We start from the raw sequence: 27,746 nt of genomic DNA on the forward strand, positions 1-27,746 counted from the left end.
CACCGTATACAGAAACAAAATATTCTAATCCCAAAAAGTATCATCCTGATTAGCTTTTGAAGGGATTGCCTTCGAAAGACCAGCTACCGTAGTGAAGGGATACTGGAATTGCTCTGTAAAGGAAGGGGACTGACAGAATCTATTTGCCAAATCTTAGCAGGTGCATGCCCACGGTGGATAGCAGCCAAGGGTTGTTTTAAAAGCTGTCGTTGCTTAATTTCTAAACAGAGCCCACAATTCCCTATCACTGTACTAGCTATGTCAGTGGGAAGGAATAACCCCCATTGCCTATTCCACTCTACAGTACCCTGCACCCCTAAATGACCAGAAGACTCAGGGATCCACTGAGCAAAAGGCAATAACAGGATATGAGGCTGGCGGCTAGATGTCGCTGTGTCAACACAAGCAAGTTTTTCAGCAACGTTGTTAAAACTTGTCATTGACAAATCATCTTTCAAATGGGTGTTGACTTGGTAAACTATAATTATAACATGTGATGATTGGTTCCAAATGTCCCTACATAAATCCGTTCCCACTGAGGGTCGTCCCACAACAGTATAAGACTTTTGATTCCATTGGGGCAGCCAGACTGCAAGTCCATTAGCAACAGCCCAAGAATCAGTATAAATATGGGCTTCTTCATTTTCATGCATGACAGTATGCACTGCCACAAGCTCTACATATTGACTCAAGCCATCAGAGCCTTCCTTCTTCAGAACTTGTCAGGTGAGAGGGTTAAAGGCAGCACCTTCCAACGACGACCATTTTTCCTTATCGCAGAGCCATCGGTGAACCAGGTATGCTGAACAGGAGTCAGAAAATCAAAGGGAATACCCCACTCAGCAGGCAAGACTTCAGCTGGAGTAACTGGAGTGGGTGACGTAGTCTGAGGGGACTCAGCAACCAGTTCATGTATTTTACTAATTCAGTTTGTTTAATGAGAGGTCCACGAGATGTGTAGTATTTTTCTCCAGCACCACAGTTCAAAGGCATCAATAAGCTTCCTCTCCCTTTTTACCGTCCAACTTTCACATCCGTATAATGTCATTGAAAATACTATCACCTGCACAAGTCAAATCTTTGTATGTAAAGATGGATTCCTGTTCCCAAGGTTCTTCTCTAAATCCTTCATGGGTGACTTTCGTGACAGCTTCCCACTTCGGTGTAATTTGAAACTGTCAACCACTTCCACTTCCTCTCCATCAGGATCGAAATTGGTTGTGTTGCCAGTAGTCATAAACTTAGTCTTCTTCAGGTTAAGGTACCTATCAGTTCAGAGATTACCCATCCCATAATAGAAAGTTCAGGGTGGAGGGAGATGAGCGAATCTCCTCTTTGTGTTTCAGTCTCTACTAAAGCTCAGTAACAGGCATGAAGCTGTTTCTCAGACAGTGTAGCTGGTGGCAGCATCAGGTTGCTTTCGGGACCAGAAACTCAGAGGCATATTCCTCGCTCCATACTTCTGACACACTGCCACATCATCTCTAACAAAAACTTGCATTTCAAAGGGGATACCTTCTCGACTGGAAGACAGGGGTAAGGCTGCAGCAATGGCCTTTTTTGCAGCCTCAAAAGCTGATTGTTGCTCAGGGCCCCATACGAAATTAAATTTCCTTCTGGTACAAAGGGTCAAAGCAGCATAGCGAAATGGGGTACATGGCATCACCAGTATCTCAAAAGGTCAACAAAGTGTTGGGCTGCTTGTTTTATCATAGAGGGTGCTATGTCTAGGATTTTATTTCTGACCTTATCCAGAATTATCCTATCACGCTTAGTCGATTGTAGTCTCAGGAAATGAACAATCGTGGATGGACCCTGTGTTTTACCAAGGTTAATTTCTCATCCCCTTGGTCACATATTATCAAAGTATTAAGGGCTTCAGAAACCTCCTCGACAGAGGATCTCTGCAATAGCACATCATCTATATAGTGAGCTACTTTAAGGCTGGGGGAGAGGACACACTCACGCAGATCTTGTGCCACCACACTATAGCAAATAGTAGGACTATGGACATATCCCTGTGGAGGTCCATGTAAAGGTGAACTGAAGGCCCTCCTATATAAATACAAACTGGGCTTGTGACCGCTCAGCAATAGGAATAGAGCAGAAAGCAATAACAGCATAATAACCGTCACTGTGAATCACTGTGGGAGACATTAGCAGTATGCCAGAAATTAAAGAATGGCAGGGGCAGAAGTGAATGTAGTTGCAATTACTGGGGAGAAAGTGCTAGGGAAGCTGAAAGGTCTGAAGGTAGATAAGTCACCTGGACCAGATGGACTACATCCCAGGGTTCTGAACGAGGTAGCTGAAGAAATTGTGGTGGCATTAGTAATGATCTTTCAAGAACCAATTAATCCTGGTGTGGTTCTGCATGACTGGAAAATTACAAATGTCACTCCATCCTCCAAGAAAGGAAAGAGACAGAAGGAAATTATAAAAAACACACACAAAATGCTGGTGGAACACAGCAGGCCAGGCAGCATCTATAGGGAGAAGCGCTGTCGATGTTTTGGGCCGAGACCCTTCGTCAGGACTAACCGAAAGGAAAGAGAGTAAGAGATTTGAAAGTAGTGGGGGAGGGGGAAATGCGAAATGATAGGAGAAGACCGGAGGGGGTGGGATGAAGCTAAGAGCTGGAAAGGTGATTGGCGAAAGTGATACAGAGCTGGAGAAGGGAAAGGATCATGGGACGGGAGGCCTCAGGAGAAAGAAAGGATGGGGGGGGGAGCACCAGAGGGAGATGGAGAACAGGCAAACAACCAAATATGTCAGGGATGGGGTAAGAAGGGGAGGAGGGGCATTAACGGAAGTTAGAGAAGTCAATGTTCATGCCATCAGGTTGGAGGCTACCCAGCCGGTATATAAGGTGTTGTTCCTCCAACCTGAGTTTGGATTCATTTTGACAATAGAGGAGGCCATGGATAGACATATCAAAATGGGAATGGGACGTGGAATTAAAATGTGTGGCCACTGGGAGATCCTGCTTTTTCTGGCGGACTGAGCGTAGGTGTTCAGCGAAACGGTCTCCCAGTCTGCGTCGGGTCTCACCAATATATAAAAGGCCGCACCGGGAGCACCGGACGCAGTACACCACACCAGCCGACTCACAGGTGAAGTGTCGCCTCACCTGGAAGGACTGTCTGGGGCCCTGAATGGTGGTGAGGGAGGAAGTGTAAGGGCAGGTGTAGCACTTGTTCCGCTTACAAGGATAAGTGCCAGGAGGGAGATCGGTGATCTTATCCTTGTAAACGGAACAAGTGCTACACCTGCCCTTACACTTCCTCCCTCACCACCATTCAGGGCCCCAGACAGTCCTTCCAGGTGAGGCGACACTTCACCTGTGAGTCGGCTGGTGTGGTGTACTGCGTCCGGTGCTCCCGGTGCGGCCTTTTATATATTGGAGAGACCCGACGCAGACTGGGAGACCGTTTCGCTGAACACTTACTCTCAGTCCGCCAGAAAAAGCAGGATCTCCCAGTGGCCACACATTTTAATTCTACGTCCCATTCCCATTTTGATATGTCTATCCATGGCCTCCTCTATTGTCAAAATGAATCCAAACTCAGGTTGGAGGAACAACACCTTATATACCGGCTGGGTAGCCTCCAACCTGATGGCATGAACATTGACTTCTCTAACTTCCGTTAATGCCCCTCCTCCCCTTCGTACCCCATCCCTGACATATTTAGTTGTTTGCCTGTTCTCCATCTCCCTCTGGTGCTCCCCCCTCCTTTCTTTCTCCTGAGGCCTCCCGTCCCATGATCCTTTCCCTTCTCCAGCTCTGTATCACTTTCGCCAATCACCTTTCCAGCTCTTAGCTTCATCCCACCACCTCCGGTCTTCTCCTATCATTTCGCATTTCCCCCTCCCCCACTACTTTCAAATCTCTTACTATCTTTCCTTTCGGTTAGTCCTGACGAAGGGTCTCGGCCCAAAACGTCGACAGCGCTTCTCCCTATAGATGCTGCCTGGCCTGCTGTGTTCCACCAGCATTTTGTGTGTGTTGTTTGAATTTCTAGCATCTGCAGATTTCCTCGAGTTTGCGAAGGAAATTATAGGCCAGTTAGTCTAATGTCGGTGGCTGGGAAGATATTGAAGTCCATTGTTAAAGATGAAGTGTCACGAGTACTTGGAAGCATGATAAAATAGGTCAAAGACATGCTTTCCTTCAGGAAAAATCTTACCTGACAAATCTGTTAGAATTCTTTGAGGAAATAACAGGCCAAATAGACAAAGGAGTGTCAGTGGATGCTGGTTACTTAGATTTTCAGAAAGCCTTTGACAAGGTGCCACACAGGAAACTGCTTAACAATATAAGAGCCCATGGTATTACAGGAAAATACTAGCATGGATAGAAGATTGGCTGACTGGTAAAGAGTCAGAATAAAGAGGGACTTTTCTGGTTGGCTGCCAGTTACTAGCAGTGATTTGCAGGGATTGGCATTAGGACCAGTTCCTTTTTTTGTTATATGCCAATGACTTGGATGACAGAATTGATGGCTTTGGTGCCAATTTTGCAGATGATACCAAGATTTGGGGAGCGGCAGGTCGTGTTGAGGAAACGGGGAGTCCGCAGAAGGACTAAGACAGATTAGAATTGGCAAAGAAGTTGCAGATGCAATATAGTGCAAGGAAGTGTATGGTTATGCATTTTGTTCCGGAGGTTGAATCTGTGGAATTCGTTGTCACAGACAGCTGTGGTGAAGAAGTCATTAGTTATATTTAAAGCAGAGTTTGATGGGTTCTTAATTATTAATGGTGTCAAAGGTTACGAGGAGTATACAGAAGAATGGGGTTAGGAGGGATAATAGATCAACCATGCTAGAATGGCAGAGTGGAGCCTATTGGCTGAATGGCCTAATTCTGCACCTATGTTTTGTGGTCTTATGGTAGTGTTCGGCCATAATAGTAGCTCCTCCCTGTGGACAACAATCCCACTTGGTGGTGTTATCCCGTAACGACAGGTCCCTGTGGACAGCACTTCCACCTAAAGTTCAAAATAAATTATTATCAGAATCAAGTTTAATATCACCAGCATATATCGTGAAATTTGTTGTCTTTGCGACAGCAGTACAATACAATATATATACATTGTATTATATATATATATATATATATATAATAGTTCAATTAAGTAAGTAGTGCAAAATAAACACTTTTAAAAAGCAGTGAGGTACTGTTCATGGGTTTGATGTCCATTCAGAAATCAAATGGCAGAGAAGAAGCTAATTCTGTGTCATTGAGTGTGTGCCTTTAAGCTCCTGTACATCCTCCCTGAAAACAGGGCATGTCCTGGGTGATGGGGGTCCTTAATAATGGATGCCGCCTCTTTGAGGCATCTCTCCTTGAAGATGTCCTGGATACTGCTGAGGCTAGTGCCCGTGATGGAGCTGACTAAGTTTACAACTCTCTACAACTTATTTCGATCCTTTCTGAAATTCACAATCAGTTCTTTGGTCTTACTGACGTTAAGTGCAAGGTTGTTGCTGTGACACCACTCGACTAGCTGATATATCTTGCTCTTGCATGCCCTCTCATCACCATCTGAAATTCTACCAACAATAGTTGTGTTGTCAGCAAAGTTATGGAAGGCATTTGAGCTATACCTAGTCACACAATCATGGGTGTAGAGAGAGTAGAGCAGTTGGCTGAGCACACATCCCTGAGATGCGCCAGTGTTGATTGTCAGTGAGGTGGAGATGTTATTTCCAATCCACCCAGATTGTGGTCTTCTGGTTAGGAATCAGGATCCAGTTGCAGATGGAGGTACAGAGGCCCAGGTTTTGGAGCAAAGTACATATAATTCACCACATACAACCTTGATATTCTTTTACTTATCAGCATACACAGTAAATCCAAGAAATCAATAAAAGATCGCACCAAACACGATGAACAAACAACCAAGGTGAAAAAGACAACAGACTGTGCAAATATAAGAATAAAGAAGAAAAAACAATAATACATCAATAAGCAATAAATATTGAGAACAGAAACTGCTTGGCCATTGTTACGTGTGGGGACTTAAGGCTTTTGCTGTCACAACTTGAACCAGATATTTCAACCCTTGCCAAAACCATCAAGCTCATTGATTTACAGTGCACTGGTAATCTGGGTTTAAAGATACTGTATAAATAAAAATTTTCAAGGAGAATTATTTTTCTTATGTTAGCATCTGGTAGACATGGTTTTACACTATGGGGGCGGCAGTAAGTACGGTATATTGTGCCTAGGGATGTTGGCAAGTATGAAAGTGCTTTTGGGGGTGGGGTTTGGCAAGGATGTAAGTTCTTTAGGGGGGTGTTGGTCAGGAAAAAGGTCGGGAAACACTGTACTACACCACACATCTATAGAAATTTGTCAGTTTCACGCCGAATCTTCACAAACACCTAAGGAAGTAGAGGCACTGCCATGCTTTCATAGTAATGGCGCTTACGTGCTGGGCCTAGGACAGATTCTCTGAAACTATAACAATGAGGAATTTAAAGTTGTTGACCCTCTCTATCTTTGATCCCGCACTGAGGACAGGATTAGCCTCACAGTCATACTGATGGAGATCGTGGAGGTATTGAGGCCGAGATCTTGAAGCTTGTTGATTAGTTTTGAGGAGATGATAGTATTGAATGTAGAGGTGTACTCGATAAAGAGCAACCTGATGTATGCACCTTTGCTGTCCAGATATTCCAGGGTTGAATGAAGAACCAACAAAATGGCTTCTACTGTGGGCCTGGTATGCCTGTAGGCAAATTAGAGCAGATGCAAATCACTTCTCTAGCAGGAGTTAACATGTTTCATCATCAGCCTCTCAACATACTTCATCACAGTGGATGGAAGTGCTACTGGACGATAGTCATTGAGGCAGACATTACCACATTCTTCTTAAGCACCTAGTAATAAACACAAGAGATTCTGCAGATGGTGGAAATCCAGAGCAACACATTGGTTGTTTATTTTTCATGTAGCCTTTCAGTGATTCTGTTGTGTTTCTTGATTTACTGTGAATGCCTGAAAGAAAACCAATCTCAGGGTTGTATATGGTGACATATATGTACTTTGATAATAATTTACTTTGAATTTTGAAATTTAGGTGGGAGTGTTGTCCACAGGGAGGAAAAATCATTCTGGTGGAAAACCACCATAACACCACCAGAAACAGGTGCAGAATTAGGCCATTGGGCCCACCTGCTCGGGTCTGTGATTGGCTGATTGGCAGGAGGCAAAGAGTGGAAATAAAGCAGGCTTTTTCTGGTTGGCTGCCAGTGACTGTGACAAGTAGTGTTCTGCAGGGCCATTGTTGGAATCGCTTCTTTCTATATCATATGCCAATAATTTTGATGACAGAATGAGACCATAAGACCAGAAGACATAGGAGTAGAATTAGGCCATTTAGCCTATCGAGTCTGTTCCACCATTCTATCCTGGCTGATTTATTATCTTGCTAAACCCCATTCTCCACCCTTCTCCCCATAACCTTTGATGACCCGACTAATCAAGAACCTATCAAACTCCACTTAAATATACTGAAATTCTTGGTCTCCATAGTCGTCCATGGCAATGAATTCCACAGATTCACCACCCTCTGGCTAAAGAAATTCCTCCTCAATTCTGTTATAAATGTAAGTTCCTCTATTTTCAGGCTGTGCCTTCTGGCCCTAGCCTCACCCACCTTAGGAAACATCCCCTCCATGTCCACTCTATTTAGGCCTTTCAATATTCAATAGGCTTAAATGAGATCCCCCCCCCTCATTTTTCTAAACTCTAGCAAGTACAGGCTCAGAGCCATCAAACCCTTCTCATATAATAAGCCCTTCAATGCCAGAATCATTCTCATGAACTCCTCTGGATACTTTCCAATGCCAGCACATCTTTTTGTAAATATGTGGCCCAAAACTGCTCACTATACTCCAAGCGCAGTCTAACCAATATCTTATACAACCTCAGCATTATATTCTTGCTCTTACATTCTAATCGTCTCGAAATGAATGCTAACATTGCATTTAGCTCCCTTACCACTGACTCAATCTGCAAGTTAACCTTTAGGGAATCCTGCACAAGGGCTCCCAAGACACCTTGTATCTCTGATTTTTGAATTGCCTCCCAGTTTAGGAAGTAGTCTACACTTTTATTCCTTCTAATAAAGTGCCTGACCACACACTCCCCTACACTATACTCCACTTACCACTTCTTTGCTCATTCTCCCATTCTAAGTTCTTCTGCAAACTCTCTGCTTCCTCAACACTACCTACCCCTTCACTTATCTTTGTATTGTCTACAAATTTGGCCACAATGCCATCAATTCCATCATCCAAATTGTTGCCAAGTAAGTGAAAAGAGGTGGTCCCAATAACTACCACTGTGGAACACCACTAGTCACCTGTAGCCAACCAGAAAAGACCCCATTAATTCCCACACATTGCCTCCTGCCAGTCAGCCGATCTTCTACCCATGCCAGTATCTTTCCTACAATACGATGGGATCTTATCTTCTTTAACGGCCTCGTGTGTGGCACCTTGTCAAAGGCCTTCTGAAAATCAGACTCTCCATGTTCTCTCCTTTGCTTTTTGTAGGAAAGGCAGATGAGCTCAGGCATGGATCAATACATGGAATTATGATGTTGTAGCCATTAGTGAGTCTTGGTTGCAGGAGGGGCAGGACTGGCAGCTCAATGTTCTGGGGTTCTGTTGTTTTGCACATGAAACATGAGGGATTAAAGAAGGAGGATGGCGTTACTAGTCAGGGAAAATGTCACGGCGGTGCTCAGTCAGAACAGACTGGGGAACACGACTAGTGAGGCATTATGGATGGATCTGAGGAATAGGAAAGGTATGACCACATTAACGGGGCTATATTACAGACCCCCAAAAGTCCACAGGATTTAGAGGAACAAATTGTAGAATGTTGCAAGAAACATGAGGCTGTTATAGTAGGTGCTTTTAACTTTCCACGTATTGAATGGGACTCCCATACTGTAAAAGGTCAAGATGGGATAGAGTTTGTCAAATGTGTTCAGGAAAGTTTTCTTAATTGGTATATAGAAGTCCCAGTGAAAGAGTGTGCAATACTTGACCTGCTGTTGGGGAAGAGGCAGGGCAGGTGACAGAAGTGTGTGTAGGGGAACACTCTGCATCCAGTGACCACAGTGCCATTAGTTTCAAGGTAATTATGGAAGAGGATAGGTCTAGTCCTCAGCTTGGAATTCTAAATTGGAGTAAGGCCAATGTTAATGGTATCAGAAAGGATATGGCAAGTGTTGATTAGGACAGGTTGTTTTCTGGCAAAGGTGCACTTGGAAAGTGGGAGGCCTTCAAAAGTGGAATTTTGAGAGTACAAAGCTTGTAGGTGCCTGTCAGAATAAAAGGTAAAGATAACAGGTTTAGGGAACTTTCATTTTGAAGAGATACTGAGGCCCTGGTTACGAAAAAAAGGAGGTACATAGCAGGTATCGACAGGTAGGAACAAAATGAGGTGCTTATGGAGTATAAGAAATGCAAGAGAACACTCAAGAAAGAATAGACATGAGGTACTGCAGATGCTAGAAATCTAGAGCAATACACACAATCAGCAGGTCAGGCAGCATCGAGTACATATGGAAATAAACAGCTGATGTTTCCGGCCAAGGCCTTTCATCAGGACTGGAAAGGAAGAGGAAGGAAGTCAGAATAAGAAGGTGGGGCAGGGGAGGAAGAAGTAAAAGATAGCAGGTGATAGGTGAAACCAGGAGAGGGGGAGGGGATGAAGTAAAGAGCTAGAAAGTTGATTGGTGGAAGTGATAAAGGGTTTGAGAAATGGGAGTCTGATAGGAGTGGACAGAAGACCATGGAAGAAAGAGGAGCACCAGTGGGAGGTGATGGGCAGGCAAGAAGAGAAGGTCTGAGAGGGAAACAAGAATGGGGAATGGTGAAAGAGAGGACGGGGATAATTAGAATCAGGTTTATTATCACCGGCATGTGACATGAAATTTGTTAACTTAGGAGCAGCAGTTCAATGCAATACACAATCTAGCAGAGAGAAAAATAATAATAATAATAATAGTAGTAAATAAAATAAAAAAATAAACAAGTAAATCAATTACATATATTGAATAGTTTAAAAAATGTGCAATAACAGAAATACTGTATATTGAAAATAAGTGAGGTAGTGTCCAAAGATTCAATGTCCATTTAGGAATCTGATGGCAGAGGGGAAGAATCTGTTCCTGAATCGCTGAGTGTGTGCCTTCAGGCTTCTGTACCTCCTACCTGTTGGTAACAGTGGGAAAAGGGCATGCCCTGGGTGCTGGAGGCTCTTAATAATAAAGGACACTGGCTTTCTGAGACACTGCTCCCTGAAGATCTCCTGGGTACTTTGTAAGCTAGTACACAAGATGAAGCTGACTAAATTTACAACCTTCTGCAGCTTCTTTTGGTCCCGTGCAGTAGTTCCTCTGTACCAGACAGTGATGCAGCCTGTCAGAACGTTCTCCATGGTACAACTGTATTAGTTAATGAGTGTATTTGTTGACATGCCAAATCTCCTCAAACTCCCAATAAAGTATAGCTGCCACCTTGCCTTCTTTATAACTACATCGATATGTTGGGACTAGGTTAGATCCTGACTGGAAGTTTGAGAAATTGATGTTCATGCCATCAGATTGGAGGCAACCCAGACAGAGTATACGCTCCTCCAACCTGAGTGTGGCTTCATCGTGGCAGTAGAGGAGGCCATGGACTGACATGTCAGAATGGGAATGGGAAGTAGAATTGAAATGGGTGGCCATCGGGAAATCCTGTTTGTCACGTCGAAGCACCCAGGACATCTTTAGGGAGCGATGTCTCAATCTCACTGTTACCATCAGGTAGGAGGTACCAACATTTCTATATTTGGTATCATTCTAAGGAAGCTAGAGGGAAAGACACCTAAGTCATGTCACCTCATGGTCTACAGCTGTAGGCTAGAGGTCAACAGCACACAGTCTTATGTCTACAGTAGTAGGCTAAAGGACAATACCAGAGATAACCTCACTGGTCCAGCAGAAGGCCAGAGGGCAACACCACAATTTTCTGCTGATCGAGGCATTAAGCTATACAGACATACAATTCTATAGTCTCACAAAGGTCACTAACCTGACCCGGTTAGCCAAAATCCTCTACAGCCTGACATCAGTAGTGAGAAAGTTATTGATTGATATTCTAAGGGACAGGATATATGAGTATTTGGATAAATATGGACTGATTAGGGATAGTCACAACAGCTTTGTGCATGACAAGTCAGGTCAAACCAATCTTTTAGAGCTTTTTGAGTAAGTAACCATGAAAGTTGGTGGAGGCAAGGCAGTGAATGTTATCTACAGGGATTTCAGCAAAGCATTTGACAAGGTCCCACATGGGAGGTTGCTCAAGAAGGTTCAGTCACTCGGCATTCAAGATGAGGTAACAAATTGGATTAGGCATTGGCTTTGTGGGAGAAGTCAGAGAGTGGTAGTAGATGGTTGCCTCTCTGACTGGAAGCCTATGACAAGTGGTGTGCCACAGGGATCGGTGCTGGGTCTGTTCTTGTTTGTCATCTCTATCAACGATCTGGATGATAATGTGGTTAATTGGATCAGCAAATTTGTGGATGAAACCAAGATTGGGGATGTAGTGGACAGCGAGGAAGGCTATCATGGCTTGCAGTGAGATCTGGACCAGATGGAAAAATGGGCTGAGAAATGGCAGATGCAATTTAATGCAGACAAGTGTGAGGTTCTGCACTTTGGAAAGACAAGAGTAGGCTTTACACAGTGAACGGGCAGACACCGAGGAGTGTTGTAGGAAAAATGGATCTGGGAATACAGGCCCATAATTCAATCAAAGTGGCGGCACAGGTAGATAGGGTCATAAAGAAAGCTTCTGACATATAGGCCTTCATAAATCAAAATATTGAGTACAGGTGATGGGATTTTATGTTGAAGCTGTATAAGATGCTGGTAGGGCCCCAATTTGGAGTATCGTGTGCAGTTTTGATCATCTACCCACAGGAATGATGTAAACAAGTTTGAGAAAGTACAGAGAAAATTTACAAAGATGTTGCTAGGACTGAAGGACCTAAGTTATCAGGAAAGATTGAATAGGTTAGGACTTTATTCCTTGGAACGTAGAAGGTTGAGAGAGATTTGATAGAGATATACAAAATTATGAAGGGCATAGATAAGATAGATGCAAGCAGGCTTTTTCCACTGAAGTTGGGTGGGACTACAACTCGAGGTCATGGGTTAAGGGTGAAAAGTGACATGTTTAAGGGGAACATGAAGGGAAACTAGTGAGAGTGTGAAATGAGCTGCCAGTGCAAGTGGTGCATGTGAGCTCAATTTCAATGTTTAAGAGAAGTTTGCATAGAGAAGTTGATGGTAGGGGTGTGGATGGCTATGGTCTCGGTACAGGTAGATGGGAGTAGGCTATTTTAAACCGTTCAGCGTAGTTTTCTATGATTCTATGACTCTCTAACTCCTGCCTGTTATTTCCTCAAAGAATCCCAAAAGATTTGTCAGGCTGACTTTGGCCTTCTTCATCAAGTGCCTCAAAGTACCCCAAAACCTCATCCTTAATAATAGGCTCCAACATCTTCCCAACCACTGAAGTCACACTACCTTGTCTACAATTTCCCTTCTTCTACCTTTTTCAAGTGTGGAATGACATTTGCAATTTTCCAGTCCTCCAGAATTATTCCAAGATCTAATGATTCTCAAAAGATCATTACTAATGCCTCCACAATCTCTTCAGCTACCTATTTCAAAGCCTTGGGGTGTAGTCCATCTGGTCCAGGTGACTTATCTACCTTCAGACCTTTTGGCTTTCCGAGCACCTTCTCCCTAGTAATAGCAATAGCAACTACAGTCACTTCTGCCCCCTGACACTCTCATATTTTTGGCATACTGCTAGTGTCTTCTACAGTGAAAACTGAAAAAAAAATTAAGTTCATCTTCAGAGTGAAGACTGGGCAAAATACTTATTGTTCATTTGCATTTTCCTGGTTCCCCATTACTACCCTATCTCGCCAGTGTCATATTCCAGTGGTCCGATATCCACCCATGCCTCTCTTTTATTTTTTTTATAAACAATACTGTGCAAAAATCTTAGACACACACACACATATATATGTATATGTATATATATATATGTGTGTGTGTGTGTGTGTACATATATATATAGCTATGGTGCCTTAGACCTTTGCACAGTACTGCAGTAATTTTATGCATTGCACTGTGCTACTGCCGCAAAAAAACACAAATTTCATGACATATGTGGGTGACGATAAACCTGATTCTGATACGGGTCTCTATTCTGGACTGAGTGTAAGAAGGATATTGGGAGAGGGGATTCATGGTTGGGAAAAGGGAAAGGGAGAGGGAAGGGAGTGGGAAGCACCAGAGGAGATATTCTGTAATGATCAATAAACCTATTTTTTGGATTCAAATTACCTTGCCTGGTGTCTCAGGGCTGGGTGTGTCTGCACCATGCTACCCCACCCGCCTATCTCTGGAACTCCTTCTTTGCCACCTGTCCCACACACATCCACTCTCACCATTCCCAACATTCTTTGCTCCCACCAGATTGACAAACTTGCTCTCACTCTGCATTGACAAATACAGTACTAATCAAGTCTTAGGCACCCTAGCTATATATAGGTCGACCTTCTACAATCCGGCAACATTGGGACCTGAGGAATGCTGTATTAGTGAACATGCTGAATTACAGAAGGATCACATTAAGCAATAGCTAATCACCTCATCAGACCTTTAAAATATCATGTAAATCAGTTACTGAGGGAATCCTCATTAGTTTCTTTTCCTCCGCTTAGTAATACAGGTGTCCACCATTTTTCAAACGTTCGCTTTACGACACTTCGCTGTTACAAAAGAACTACATTAGTTACCAGTTTTCGCTAACAGAAGGTGTTTTCACTGTTACGAAAAAAGTCAGCGCGTGCGCTGAGCAGCCAAGCTCCTCACCCGGAACTGCATTCTAGCCGGCATTGCTTAAACACGTGCCTGTGAGCATCTGTGCTTTATGTCGATTTATTTTGTGCATCTGTTAGCAAGATGAGTTCTAAGGTATCGGAAAAGCCTAAAAGAGCTCATAAGGGTGTTACACTTAGCATAAAACTAGACTTAATTAAGCATTTTGATCATGGCGAACGAAGTAAGGACAAAGTGAGTTTGGCCTGTGGAAGTTGATGAAGATGATGTTTAAGAGGTTTTGGCATCCCATGACCAAGAACTGACAGATGAAGAGCTGATGCAAATGGAAGAGGAAAGGATAACAATCAAAACCAAACGCAGTAGCAAATGGCCTGAAAGTGAAGTCGTCCAGGAACTGAACGTGAAGCAACTGTGTGAGATTTTCGCTGCGATTGACAATGCTGCAATGATTGCAGAAAAGTACAACTTTAATTTTGAAAGGGTACGTATGTTTAGGGCATATTTGCAGGATGGTTTGAGTGCTTACAAAGAACTGTATGATAGAAAAATGTGTGAGGCTAAGCAGTCAAGCATACTGTTGTTTTTCAAGCCTTCCACATCAGCCACAGCAGAAGACGAACCTCAACCTTCGACATCGAGGCAGACAGACATAGAAGATGACCTGCCTACCCTGATGGAAACAGACAATGATGAGATGACACCCCAGACTCCTCTACCTCCCACCACCCCAACCTCCGACAACTCAGCCTAATACACCATCATCAGTGTGCTCGCTGTCTTCCCGATTCCGATTAGTGAAACTACACTGTACATACATTATTTCTACTTTACACAATACTCCAAATTCGGCCTTACCAATGCCTTGTACAATTTTAACATTACATCCCAACTCCTATACTCAATGCTCTGATTTATAAAGGCCAACATACCAAAAGCTTTCTTCACCACCCTATCCACATGAGATTCCACCTTCAGGGAACTATGCACCATTATTCCTAAATCACTCTGTTCTACTGCATTCTTCAATGCCCTACCATTTACCATGTATGTCCTATTTGGATTATTCCTACCAAAGTGTATCACTTCACACTTATCAACATTAAACTCCATCTGCCATCGTTCAGCCCACTCTTCTAACTGGCCTAAATCTCTCTGCAAGCTTTGAAAACCTACTTCATTATCCACAATACCACCTATCTTAGTATCATCTGCATACTTACTAATCCAATTTACCACCCCATCCTCCAGATCATTAATGGATCAACATTGGACCCAGTACAGATCCCTGAGGCACACCACTAGTCACTGGCCTCCAACCTGACAAACAGTTATCCACCACTACTCTCTGGCATCTCCCATCCAGCCACTGTTGAATCCATTTTACTACTTCAATATTAATACCTAATGATTGAACCTTCCTAACTAACCTTCCGTGCGGAACCTTGTCAAAGGCCTTACTGAAGTCCATATAGACAACATCCACTGCTTTACCCTCATCAACTTTCCTCGTAACCTCTTCAAAAAATTTAATAAGATTTGTCAAACATGACCTTCCACGCACAAATCCATGTTGACTGTTCCTAATCAGACCCTGTCTATCCAGATAATTATATATACCATCTCTAGGAATACTTTCCATTAATTTACCCACCACTGACATCAAACTGACAGGCCTATAATTGCTAGGTCTACTCTTAGAACCCTTTTTAAACAATGGAACCACATGAGCAATACGCCAATCCTCCGGCACCATCCCCGTTTCTAATGACATTTGAAATAATTCTGTCAGAGCCCCTGCTATTTCTACACTAACCTCCCTCAAGGTCCTAGGGAATATCCTGTCAGGATCCGGAGATTTATCCACTTTTATATTCCTTAAAAGCGCCAGTACTTCCTCTTCTTTAATCGTCATAGTTTCTACAACTTCCCTACTTGTTTCCCTTACCTTACACAATTCAATATCCTTCTCCTTAGTGAATACCAAAGAAAAGAAATTGTTCAAAATCTCCCCCATCTCTTTTGGCTCCACACATAGCTGTCCACTCTGATTTTCTAAGGGACCAATTTTAACCCTCACTATCCTTTTGCTATTAATATAACTGTAGAAACCCTTCGGATTTATTTTCACCTTACTTGCCAAAGCAACCTCATATCTTCTTTTAGCTTTTGTAATTTCTTTCTTAAGATTCTTCTTACATTCTTTATATTCCTCGAGCACCTCATTTACTCCATGCTGTCTATATTTATTGTAGGTATCTCTCTTTTTCCTAACCAAGTTTCCAATATCCCTTGAAAACCATGGCTCTTTCAAACGTTTAACCTTTCCTTTCAACCTAACAGGAACATAAAGATTCTGTACCCTCAAAATTTCACCTTTAAATGACTTCCATTTCTCTATTACATCCTTCCCATAAAACAAATCGTCCCAATCCACTCCTTCTAAATCCTTTCGCATCTCCTCAAAGTTAGCCTTTCTCCAATCAAAAATCTCAATCCTGAGTCCAGTCCGATCCGTCTCCATAATTATATTGAAACTAATGGCATTGTGATCACTGGACCCGAAGTGCTCCCCAACACATACCTCCGCCACCTGACCTATTTCATTCCCTAACAGAAGATCCAACACTGCCTCTTCTCTAGTTGGTACCTATATGTATTGCTGCAAAAAACTATCCTGCACATATTTTACAAACTCCAAACCATCCAGCCCTTTTACAGTATGGGCTTCCCAGTCTATGTGTGGAAAATTAAAATCTCCCACAATCACAACCCCGTGCTTACTACAAATATCTGCTATCTCCTTGCAATTTTGCTCCTCCAATTCTCGCTCCCTATTAGGTGGTCTATAATACACCCCTATAAGTGTTACTACACCTTGCCCATTCCTCAATTCCACCCAAATAGTCTCCCTAGATGAGCCCTCTAATCTATCCTGCCAAAGCACCGCTGTAATATTTTCTCTGACAAGCAACGCAACACCTCCCCCCCTTGTCCCTCCGATTCTATCACACCTGAAGCAAAGAAATCCAGGAATATTTAGTTGCTAATCACACCCCTCCTGCAACCATGTTTCACTAATAGCTACAACATCATATTTCCAGGTATCAATCCATGCTCTAAGCTCATCCACCTTTCTTACAATGCTACTAGCATTAAAATAAATGCATTTAAGAAATTCTCCACCTCTTCCTCTCTGTTTATCTCTAACAGTACAAAGAACTTTACTGTCTTCTTTTTCTTCCTTCTCCCATACATCTGTTCCTACATTCTGGTCCCCCTCCCCCCTTGTATCTAGTTTAAATCCACTGGAGCCTCTCTAGCAAACCTACCTGCAAGAATATTTGTCCCCCTCCAGTTTAGATGTAAACTGTCCCACCAGAACAGGTCCCACCTTCCCTGGAAAACTGCCCAATTATCTATATATCTGAAGCCCTCCCTCCTGCACCATGTCTTCAGCCACGAGTTGATCTGCACTATCTTACTATTTCTAAACCCACCTGCACGTGGCACTGGTAGCAATCCTGAGATTGCTATCCTGGAGGTCCTGTCCTTTAACTTGGTGCCTAGCTCCCTAAACTCACCTTTCAGGACCTCCTCACTCTTCCTACCTACGTCATTGGTCCCTACATGGACCACGTAAAACTTCCCTTGTCAGCCACAGTTGCCTCACCTTTCCTTTAGAATACTTTAGAATGGATTTGGAGCAAGAAGACTGCGAGCGAACGGCTTATTTTCCGGAGCGAAGGGAGGTTTTTACTACTCGGGGTAAAAAGGAGGCGAGACTGAGCAGGTGCGTGACATCAGCCAGTAGCGCGCGAAAGGTTTAAAAAGACGGCCGTCATATCCAGCGGGCAGAAGAGTGATAGGGCTTTGGCTCAACAGGCTTAGGCAGTAACGAGACGAGGCAGTAACGAGGTAGGTTTCACTGTGTTATTGTGGAAAGGAGGAAATGTGAATGAGGCCAGTTTTCTGAGCTTGGTGTCATATGTGGGGGGTCCTGGAGACTCCCAGTCTCCTAGACGGCCATATCTGCACCAGGTGTGTCGAGCTGCAGCTTCTGAGGGACCGAGTTAGGGAACTGGAGATGCAGCTCGATGACCTTCACCTGGTCAGGGAGAGTGAGGAGGTGATAGAAAGGAGTTATAGGCAGGTGGTCACACCAGGGCCATGGGAGACAGACAGGTGGGTCACAGTCAGGAGGGGGAAGGGGAAGAATCAAGTACTAGAGAGTACCCCAGTGTCTGTACCCCTTGACAGTAAGTACTCCTGCTTGAGTACTGTTGGGGGGCGGGGACAGCCTACCTGGGGGAAGCAGCAGTGGCCGTGCCTCTGGCACAGAGTCTGACCCTGTGGCTCAGAAGAGTAGGGAAGGGAAGAGGAAAGCAGTAGTGATAGGGCACTCTACAGTTAGGGGATCAGACAGGTGATTCTGTGGTCGCAGGAAAGAAACACGGATGGTAGTTTGCCTCCCAGGTGCCAGGGTCTGGGATGTTTCTGATCACCTCCACGATATCCTGAAGTGGGAAGGTGAACAGCCAGAGGTCGTGCTACATATTGGTACCAATGACATAGGTAGGAAAAGGGAGGACGTCCTGAGAACAGACTACAGGGAGTTATGAATGAAGCTGAGAAGCAGGACCTCAAAGGTAGTAATCTCGGGATTACTGCCTGTGCCATGTGACAGTGAGTATAGGAATAGAATGAGGTGGAGGATAAATGTGTGGCTGAGGAATTGGAGCAGGGTGCAGGGATTCAAATATAAACAACATTCAACAAGTTCAAAGCATGAAATCCTCACATTAACTAAATTCCAACATATTCTGACTCTTCTGAATTTAAATCTATCATTTTTTTGGACTTAAATTATAGGAACTGTTTGCTGTCGAGTTCTGGGCACATTACCATAGCTGAAACAGCAGATTTGAGCGCTGTACTGCCTCCAACAACAGCTTCCCTGATTGGGTGAAGGTACATTCCAGTATGGTGTTACTACCCTTCTGCAATCTCTATTCTAGTTTTTGTCCTGATCTGCATTCTCCACGATATCCTGTATATTTTCTTGAAGGGAAAACACTTCATTGCTTCTGGAGTATTCTTAAAGTTGCAATCTAACTCTTGCACTTCCTTCTCCCATGCTCTAATCATTTTCCTAAACATCCACGACTCAGTATGTGCCCTGTCACTGGGATCAAACAGTTCCAACATCTTTCTAGATTCTTCGGTGCTGTCAGACATTAATATTCTTAACCATCTATTTGTGGGTTCTGGCTCTAAATGATCTTGATCTAGTATTGATGCATACACCGCTTGGAACACCATCCACAAATGGGATGCAAATGCAATGGGGTGTTCTCCTTTCCTCTGGTAACATTTATGTAACTCATCTATTTGGATCCCCATTGTTATTACACAGTTAGTATTGCATTCTTTAATTCTTCATTTATTCCCTTAGCATGTCACTGTGTTTCCAGTAAAGTGGAGTGATTGTTCAGATGCAAGCACATTATAATCAATCTCCTTGCCTCGTTTTATCATCTAGTCTCTGAATTTCTCTCTGGTAACTAATTACTTGGAATGGCTCTCCAGAATCATCCCCAGGCACATATGCCCTGATATCCTTAACTATATCACTCAACTGCTGTAGCCCAAGCAGGGTAGTGTGTGTTATATTTTTGGTTTTAATTTCCAGCCCTGGCTCCCCCTCTCTGATAATAACTGGGGTGGGGGGGGGGGGGTGCAATTGTGCCATTGGTGGCACAGGTTCTTTTTGGTTGTACATTTTACATTGGTTGGGAGATCCTCAGGTGGAGGCTCCTCTTCATAACTATATCTGGTCACCTTATCTGCTAAATCATTTCAAACTATATTTCCATATTCATCTTCTTCCCCTCTTTCAGATCCAAAAGCACATATTCCTCTCTGTGCAGCAAGTTGGCTCTGCAGGTTTGTATCTGCTTCAAACACTTTGTATAATTTCCATTATTACCTTTCTTTTCACATGCTGATTTCTCTTTCTGGATGAAGGAAAGACGCAGCCTGCCCCATCATCCTTATTTTGTTCTGTTTATGTTTTCAATATTCTATGAACATACTAGTTTTCACCAGAGCGTCCTGTAGGGTTTAATAAATTTCAGTATTTAGTTCCGGTGCCCCTTGTCGTTATTGGGTGGTTTACTAATTTTTTTTTCTTATATTGCCTCAGTAAAATTCCACGCATCCTTGACGCTGGGTCGAACTATATAAGTGTCCCCGACACAGAACCATCCAATATGTTTGTGCACATCTCTTTCACACATCCCAGACACAAGGTAGATTTAAAAAGAACACCTTTTTTTACTCAAAGTTTCTGTCATCATGTCGAGAGAAACTGATCCACTCAAGACTATGGTATTGATCGCAGTGCATAGGGTGAAAGCGAGACAAAACTGAAATCTAACTGCCAGGAGTAAAAGATTTACAGAAGCAAAGGAAACCTACTTTTTCTTCAGCAATTGCTACTCCTGAAGAGTTTCCCCTAGGCAATTCTGTCCTTGGAATTTACCGTGTCGCTGTGGGAATGCCCTTCCCACAGCATTCCCGCCTGGGGAGGGCAGGAACAGGAAGGCTTTAAAGCGAGGCCGCGAAGTTTGAATAAACCTCTTTTGCAACTGCAGCTCACCGACTACGTGTTGTTATTTCAGCGCTGCGTGTAGCACACCGCTGCAATTGGTGACCTTGACGGCCCAAACGATATTTGGACTGGAGATGAATGATGCCGCATCTGTTCATGCAGTTCCGTTAAAACTGCCAAGCTTCTGGACGCTCCGACCTCACCTATGGTTCCAGCAAGCAGAAGCCCAATTCCACATTCGGCAGATAACCTCGGATGCCACACGTTACTACTACGTGGTGAGCTCCCTCGACCAGGAGACAGCCGCCCAGGTTGAGGAGTTCATACAGTCGCCCTCAGAGGTTGGCAAATACACAGAATTCAAAGCCCTGCTCATAAGGACTTTCGGACTCTCATGGCGTGAGCGAGCTGCCCGCTTAATGCACCTGGATGGTTTGGAAGACAGGCCACCGTCGGCTTTGATAAACAAGATGCTATCCCTGACCGGAGGATACAAGCCCTGCCTCATGTTTGAGCAGGCGTTCCTGGAGCAGCTGCCCGAGGACATACGCCTGCTGCTGTCCGACGTGGATTTCAGCGACCCCCGGAAGGTGGCGGCCCAGGCAGACGTACCGTGGAAAGCCAAGAAGGAGAGTGGGGCGTCCGTCGCACAGATCACCAGGCCACGCTCCCAGCAGCAGACCAGACCAGGCCCGGCCGCAGAGCCCACTAACCCCAGAGGCAGGGGTGAGGAGACCAACGAACAATGGTGCTTCTACCACCAGCGGTGGGGCGCAGAAGCCCGCCGCTGTAGCCTGCCCTGCAAGTTCCCAGGAAATGTCAGGGCCAGCCGCCGCTGATGGCTATGGCAGCTGGCCATCGGGATAGCCTCCTGTATGTCTGGGACAAGCAGTCAGGACGCCGCTTTTTGGTCGACACCGGAGCCGAGATCAGCGTCTTACCTCCGACGAGTTACAACACCCACAACAGAGAACCGGGTCCCACCCTGAGGGCCGCAAACGGCAGCACAGTAAGGACCTACAGCACCCGTACGGTGCGGCTACAGTTCGGCTCCAGCCGGTTCACATGGGGCTTCACACTGCCTGCCGTAGCCCAACCACTCCTGGGAGCGGATTTTTTGTGAGCTCACAGCCTACTGGTCGACCCACCAAGGAAGAGACTGGTCCATGCCGAGACCTTTCAAACGTTCTCCCTGGGTGAAGCCCAGTTGCCGGCCCCACACCTAGACTCCATCACGCTGTCCGACAACGACTTCACCAGAGTCCTGGTGGATCTCCCATCGGTTCTGGCACCGCAGTTCACGGCAGCCATGCCCAGACACGGCGTACAGCACCACATCCTGACACAAGGACCACCCCTCCACGCCCGTGCTCGAAGGCTTCCCCCAGACAAGCTCCGACTGGCGAAGGAGGAGTTCAAGAGGATGGAGGAATTGGGGATCATACGGCGGTCCGACAGCCCATGGGCCTCCCCCCTGCACATGGTGCCCAAAGTAACAGGGGGCTGGAGACCATGCGGCGACTACCGCAGGCTGAACGAGGGTACAACACCAGACCGCTACCCTGTACCGCACATTCAGGACTTTGCAGCAAACCTGCACGGCGCACGGATCTTCTCCAAGGTAGACCTCCTCAAGGGATATCATCAAATCCCGATGCATCCAGACGACGTCCCCAAAATGGCACTCATCACCCCGTTCAACCTTTTCGAGTTCCTCCGCATGCCGTTCGGCCTAAAGAATGCCGCACAGACGTTTCCGCAGTTAATGGACGCGGTGGGACACGACCTGGACCTTGCTTTCATTTATTTGGATAACATCCTCATAGCCAGCAGTAGTCGTCAGGAGCATCTGTCCCACCTCCGTCAACTCTACGCCCGACTGAGTGAATACCGCCTAACAATCAACCCGGCCAAATGGCAGTTCGGGCTCGACACCATCGACTTCCTGGGCCACAGGATTACTGAACAGGGGCAACCCCTCTGCCTGCCAAGGTAGACACGGTCCGCCATTTCCCCCGACCCAACACAATCAAAGGCCTTCAGGAATTCGTGGGTATGGTGAATTTCTACCACCGCTTCCTCCCTTCAGCAGCCCGAATCATGCGCCCCCTGTTCGCCCTGATGTCAGGTAAGGGCAAGGACATTACCTGGGACGAGGAGTCCGCCGCCACTTTCATTAAAACCAAAGAAGCCTTGGCAAACGCCGCGATGCTAGTGCACCCCAAAACGGACGTCCCTACTGCCCTCACAGTAGATGCATCTAACACGGCAATCGGTGGAGTGCTGGAACAACTCATCAAGGGTCGCTGGCAATCCCTGACGTTTTTCAGCAAACACCTATGACCACCCGAGCTCAAATACAGTGCTTTCGACCGGGAACTGTTGGCACTATACCTGGCAATCCGGCATTTCAGGTACTTCTTAGAAGGTAGGCCCTTCACCGCGTTCACAGACCACAAACCGCTTACCTTTGCGTTCACGAAAACATCCGACCCCTGGTCATCCCACCAGCAGCGACATCTGTCCTATGTCTCCGAATACACGACGGATGTCCGGCATGTCTCGGGAAAGGACAATGTCGTGGCGGACACTCTCTCCAGACCTAACATCCAAGCCCTGTCCCAGGGGGTAGACTATGAAGCGCTGGTGGAGGCGCAGCAGGCAGACGAGGAGATCCCTTGTTACAGAACCACAGTCTCCGGTTTGCAACTCCAGGACCTCCCCGTAGGCCCAGGTGAGAGGACCCTACTCTGTGACGTCACCACCAGCCAACCCCCGCCCCATCGTCCCTGGCGGCGGCGCGTTTTCGACTCCATTCACAACTTAGCTCACCCCCTCCATCAGGTCAACCGTCCGGATGGTAGCCAACAGGTTCGTTTGGCACGGATTCCGCAAGCAGGTCAGTGAATGGGCCAAAACGTGCATGCACTGCCAAACAGCCAAGGTGCAGCGGCACACCAAAGCCCTGCCGCAGCAGTTCCACCCCACCCGCCGGCGTTTCGACCACATTCATGTGGATATTGTGGGCCCCCTGCCAGTGTCGCGAGGAGCGCGGCATCTCCTGACTATCGTGGACCGGTTCACAAGATGGCCAGAGGTGGTCCCTCTCACCGACACCACCTCCGAATCCTGCGCCCGAGCACTGATTGCAACCTGGGTATCTCACTTTGGTGTACCGGCCCACATTACCTCCGACAGAGGCGCCCAGTTCACTTCCAGCCTGTGGTCAGCTATGGCCAGCCTTTTGGGGACACAGCTGCACCACACAACTGCCTACCACCCACAGTTGAACGGACTAATGGAGCGTTTCCACCGTCACCTGAAGTCGGCTCTCATGGCCCGCCTCAAAGGGCCTAACTGGTGGACGAGCTTCCCTGGGTCCTGCTCGGAATCCGCACGGCGCCCAAAGAGGATCTGCACTCCTCGTCGGCCGAGTTGGTGTACGGCGCACCCCTGGTCGACCCAGGAGAATTCATACCAGCCCCAAGGGGGCAAGAGGAAGAACCCGCAGCAGTCCTGGACAGACTACGCGAGAGGCTCGGTAACCTGGCCCCCATATCCACTTCACAGCATGGGCAGAACCCGACCTGCAAAACTGTAAGTTCATTTTTGTACGACGGGGCGGACACCGGGCACCGCTACAGCAGCCCTACGAGGGGCCGTTTACGGTAATCAGAGACAACGGGTCCACATTCGTGCTGGACATTGGGGGGAAAGAGGAGGTTTTCACAGTGGACCGACTCAAACTGGCCCATGTGGACTTGGTGCAGCCGGTCGAGATTCAGGCACCGCGACGCAGAGGCAGACCTCCCAAACAGAGTCCGACCCAGACTGAGGACATTTGGGGGGTGTATCGCCAGTTCTGGGGGGGGGGGGGGTTATGTGGTGACCCACTTCCCAGTGCACTCGAACTGGCTCACAAAGTGGCGTGCGCCGGTATTGAGGCCGGTCCCAAAGAGGGCGCCAAGCCTGCTTCACCAGCAAGGGGAAAAGCCCGCGCGTGGGACGGGAGTGTGAATATGCATTCCCGCCCGGGAAGGGCGGGAACAGGAAGGCTTTAAAGTGAGGCTGCGAAGTTTGAATAAACCTCTTTTGCAACTGCAGCTCACCGACTACATGTCGTTATTTCAGCGCTGCATGTAGCACACCGCTACAGTATCACTATTACAGGTGAGTAACTGAAATTACAGAGGCATAAAAAGGCTAGCTGGCCAAAGTTGATTGGAAAGGGACACTAGCAAGGATGATGGCACATCATCAATGGTTGGAGTTTGTGGGGGCAACTCAGAAGGAGCAGGATCAATACATCCCAAAGATAAAGTATTCTAAAGGGAAGATGAGGCAGTGTGCTGACGAGACGTCATAATACAGCAAAAATTAGTAGGTAGTTAGAGAACTACGAAGCCTTTAAAAACTAACAGAAGGTAATGACATAAACAATTACAAGAGGAAAAATTAAATATAAAGGTAAGCTAGCCAATAGTATAAAGGAAGATATGCAAAGCATTTTCAAATTTGTAAAGAATAAAAGAGGTGAGAATGGATATTGAGCCAGTGGAATATAACACTGGAGAGATAGTAAAGGGGGACCAAAATGGCAGACAAACAGTAAGTATTTTGCTCAGTCTTCACTGTGAAAGAAGCTAAGCAGTATGCTAGTAATTTGAGAGTGTCAAGAGATAAAAGTGAGAATAGTTGTGATAACTGAGGAGACATTGCTCAGGAAGCTGAAAAGTGTGAGGTAGCTAAGTCACCTAGTCCAGATGGACTGCACCCAAGGGTTCTGAAATTGGTAGCTAAAGAGATTGTGGAGGCACTAGTAATAATCTTTCAACAATTACTAGATTTTGGAATAGTTCTGGAGGACTGGTAAATTGCAATTCTCATTCCATACTTTAAGAAGGGAAAGAAGCAGAAGAAGGGTCAGTATAGGCCAGGTAGCCTGGCTTCATTGGTCGGGAAGATGTTGGAGTCCATTATTAAGGAAGAGGTTTTGTCATACTTTGAGACATGATAAAGTAGGTCAAAGTCAGCATGGTTTCCTTAAGGAGAAAGAAATCTTGCCTGACAAATCTGTTGGAATTCTTTGAGGAAATAACAGGCAGGAGAGAACAAGGAGAGTCAATGGATGTTGTTTACATTGATTTTCAGAAGGCTTTTGACAAGATGCTGCACAAGATAAAAGCCTATGGTATTCGAGAAAAGATATGAGCATGGTAGAAGATTGGTTCAACCTTTCAGGAATCCAGCACACAAGCTCCCAAGTCCTGTTGCACCCCTCATTTTTGAATTTTCTTGTTGTTTAAAAAAAGTCTACGCCTTTATTCCTTTTACCAAAGTGCATGGCCACACATGTCCCCACACTATATTCCACCTGCCACTTCTTTGCTCATTCTCCCAATCTGTCTGTCCTTCTGCAGACTCTCTGCTTCCTCAACACTATCTGCCCCTCGACCCATCTTCATATCGTCCACATACTTGCCCACAAAGCTTTCAATTTCCTATACAAATCATTGACGTATAAGGTAGAAAGAAGTGGTCCCAACATCAACCCCTGCGGAACAACACCATTCACTGGCAGCCAGCCAGAAAATGCTCCCTTTATCCTCACTCTTTGCCTCCTGCCAATCATGTATCTATGCTCGTCTCTTTCCAATAATACCATGGGATCTTAAACAGTCTCATGTGCAGCTCCTCGTAAAATCCAAGTATACAACATCCACTGATTATCCTTTGTCTATACTGCTAGTTATTTCTTCAAGAATTTGAACAGATATGTCTGACAAAATTTCCCTTCAGGAAGCCATGCTGGCTTCAGACTATTTCATTATGTGCCTCCAAGTACCTTGAGACCTCATCCTTAAGAGTCGACTCCAACATCTTCCCAACCACTGAGGTCAGGCTAACTGGCCTATAAATTTCCTTTCTTATGCCTCCCTCCCTTCTTGAAGTGTGGAATGACATTTGCAATTTTCAAGTCCTCTGGCACCATGCCAGAAACTATTGATTCGTGAAAGATTATTCCTAATGCCTCTTCAGCTACCTCTTTCAGAACCTGGAGTGCAGTCCATATGGTCCAGGTGACTGATCTATCTTCAGACATTTCATCTTCCCAAACACCTTCTTCTCAGTAATAGAACTGTGCTCACTTCTGCCCCCGACACTCTCAAACTTCTGGCAAACTGCTAGTGTCTTCCACAGTGAAGAACAAATCAAAATACTTATTCAGTTCATCCGCCATTTCCTTGTCTGCCATTAATACCTCTCCAGCATCATTTTTCAATGCATCAATATCTATTCTTGCCTCTCTTTTATTTCTTATATATCTAAAAGATTTTTTGGTATCCTCTGATATTATTGCTAGCTTAACTTCATGTTTCAATTTTTCCTCTCCTTATGCCTTCTGGTGTATTTTAAAGCTTCCCAAATCCTCTAACTTCCCACTAATTTTTGGTCTATTATATGCCCTCTAATTTGCTTTCATGTTGGCATTAACTTCCTTTTTTAGCCATGGCTGCCTCTTTACTCCATTGTCATACTGATCCATCCAACTTCAGCTTCTCCCTCTCAAATTGTAAGGTAAATGCTATCATTAATGATTACTACTGCCTGAGGGATCGTTTACCCTAAACTCCTGAATCAAATCCTGCGTATTACACAAATTCCAATCCAGAATAACATTTCCTCCAGTGGGTTCAACAACAAGCTGCTCTGGAAAGTCATCTCATAGGCATTCTGCAAATTCTCTCTCTTGGGATCCAACACCAACCTGATTTTCCCAAACATGTGCAAATTGAAATCCCCTATGACTAACATGACATTGATCTTTCTACATGCCTATTTTATCTCCTGTTGTAATTCATATTTCACACCCTGGCTACTGTTAGGAGGCCTGTATATAATTCCCATCAGGGACTTTTTACCCTTGCAGTTTCTTAACTCTGCCCACAAAGATTCTGTATCTTCTGATACAATGTCACCTTATTTTTAGGATTTCATTTCATTTTTTAAACAGAGCCAAGCCATCTCCTTTGCCTACCTGCCTCTCCTGTTGATACAAGGTATATCCTTGGATGTAAAGCTCCCAAACATAACTTTCTTTCAGCTACAACACAGTGATGCCCACAACGTTATACACCACCAATCTCTAACTCTACTTCAAGATCATCTCCCTTATTCCATATACTGTGTGCATTCAAA

The 27,746-nt window shown here is 45.2% G+C and overlaps 1 long non-coding RNA gene across 1 annotated transcript in view; it reads right to left on the bottom strand.

Annotated features, from left to right (window-relative positions):
• The window catches only part of LOC140741619 (uncharacterized), a 60,415-nt gene that overhangs the window by 459 nt on the left and 32,210 nt on the right, over window positions 1–27,746 (bottom strand). The window contains exon 3 of the long non-coding RNA XR_012102097.1: window positions 4,873–4,990. This is a non-coding gene — a long non-coding RNA (uncharacterized lncRNA). The remainder of the gene's footprint in view (window positions 1–4,872; window positions 4,991–27,746) is intronic.

This window comes from Hemitrygon akajei, chromosome 18 (genome assembly GCF_048418815.1).
Source record: "Hemitrygon akajei chromosome 18, sHemAka1.3, whole genome shotgun sequence".
Classification (NCBI taxonomy): domain Eukaryota; kingdom Metazoa; phylum Chordata; class Chondrichthyes; order Myliobatiformes; family Dasyatidae; genus Hemitrygon; species Hemitrygon akajei.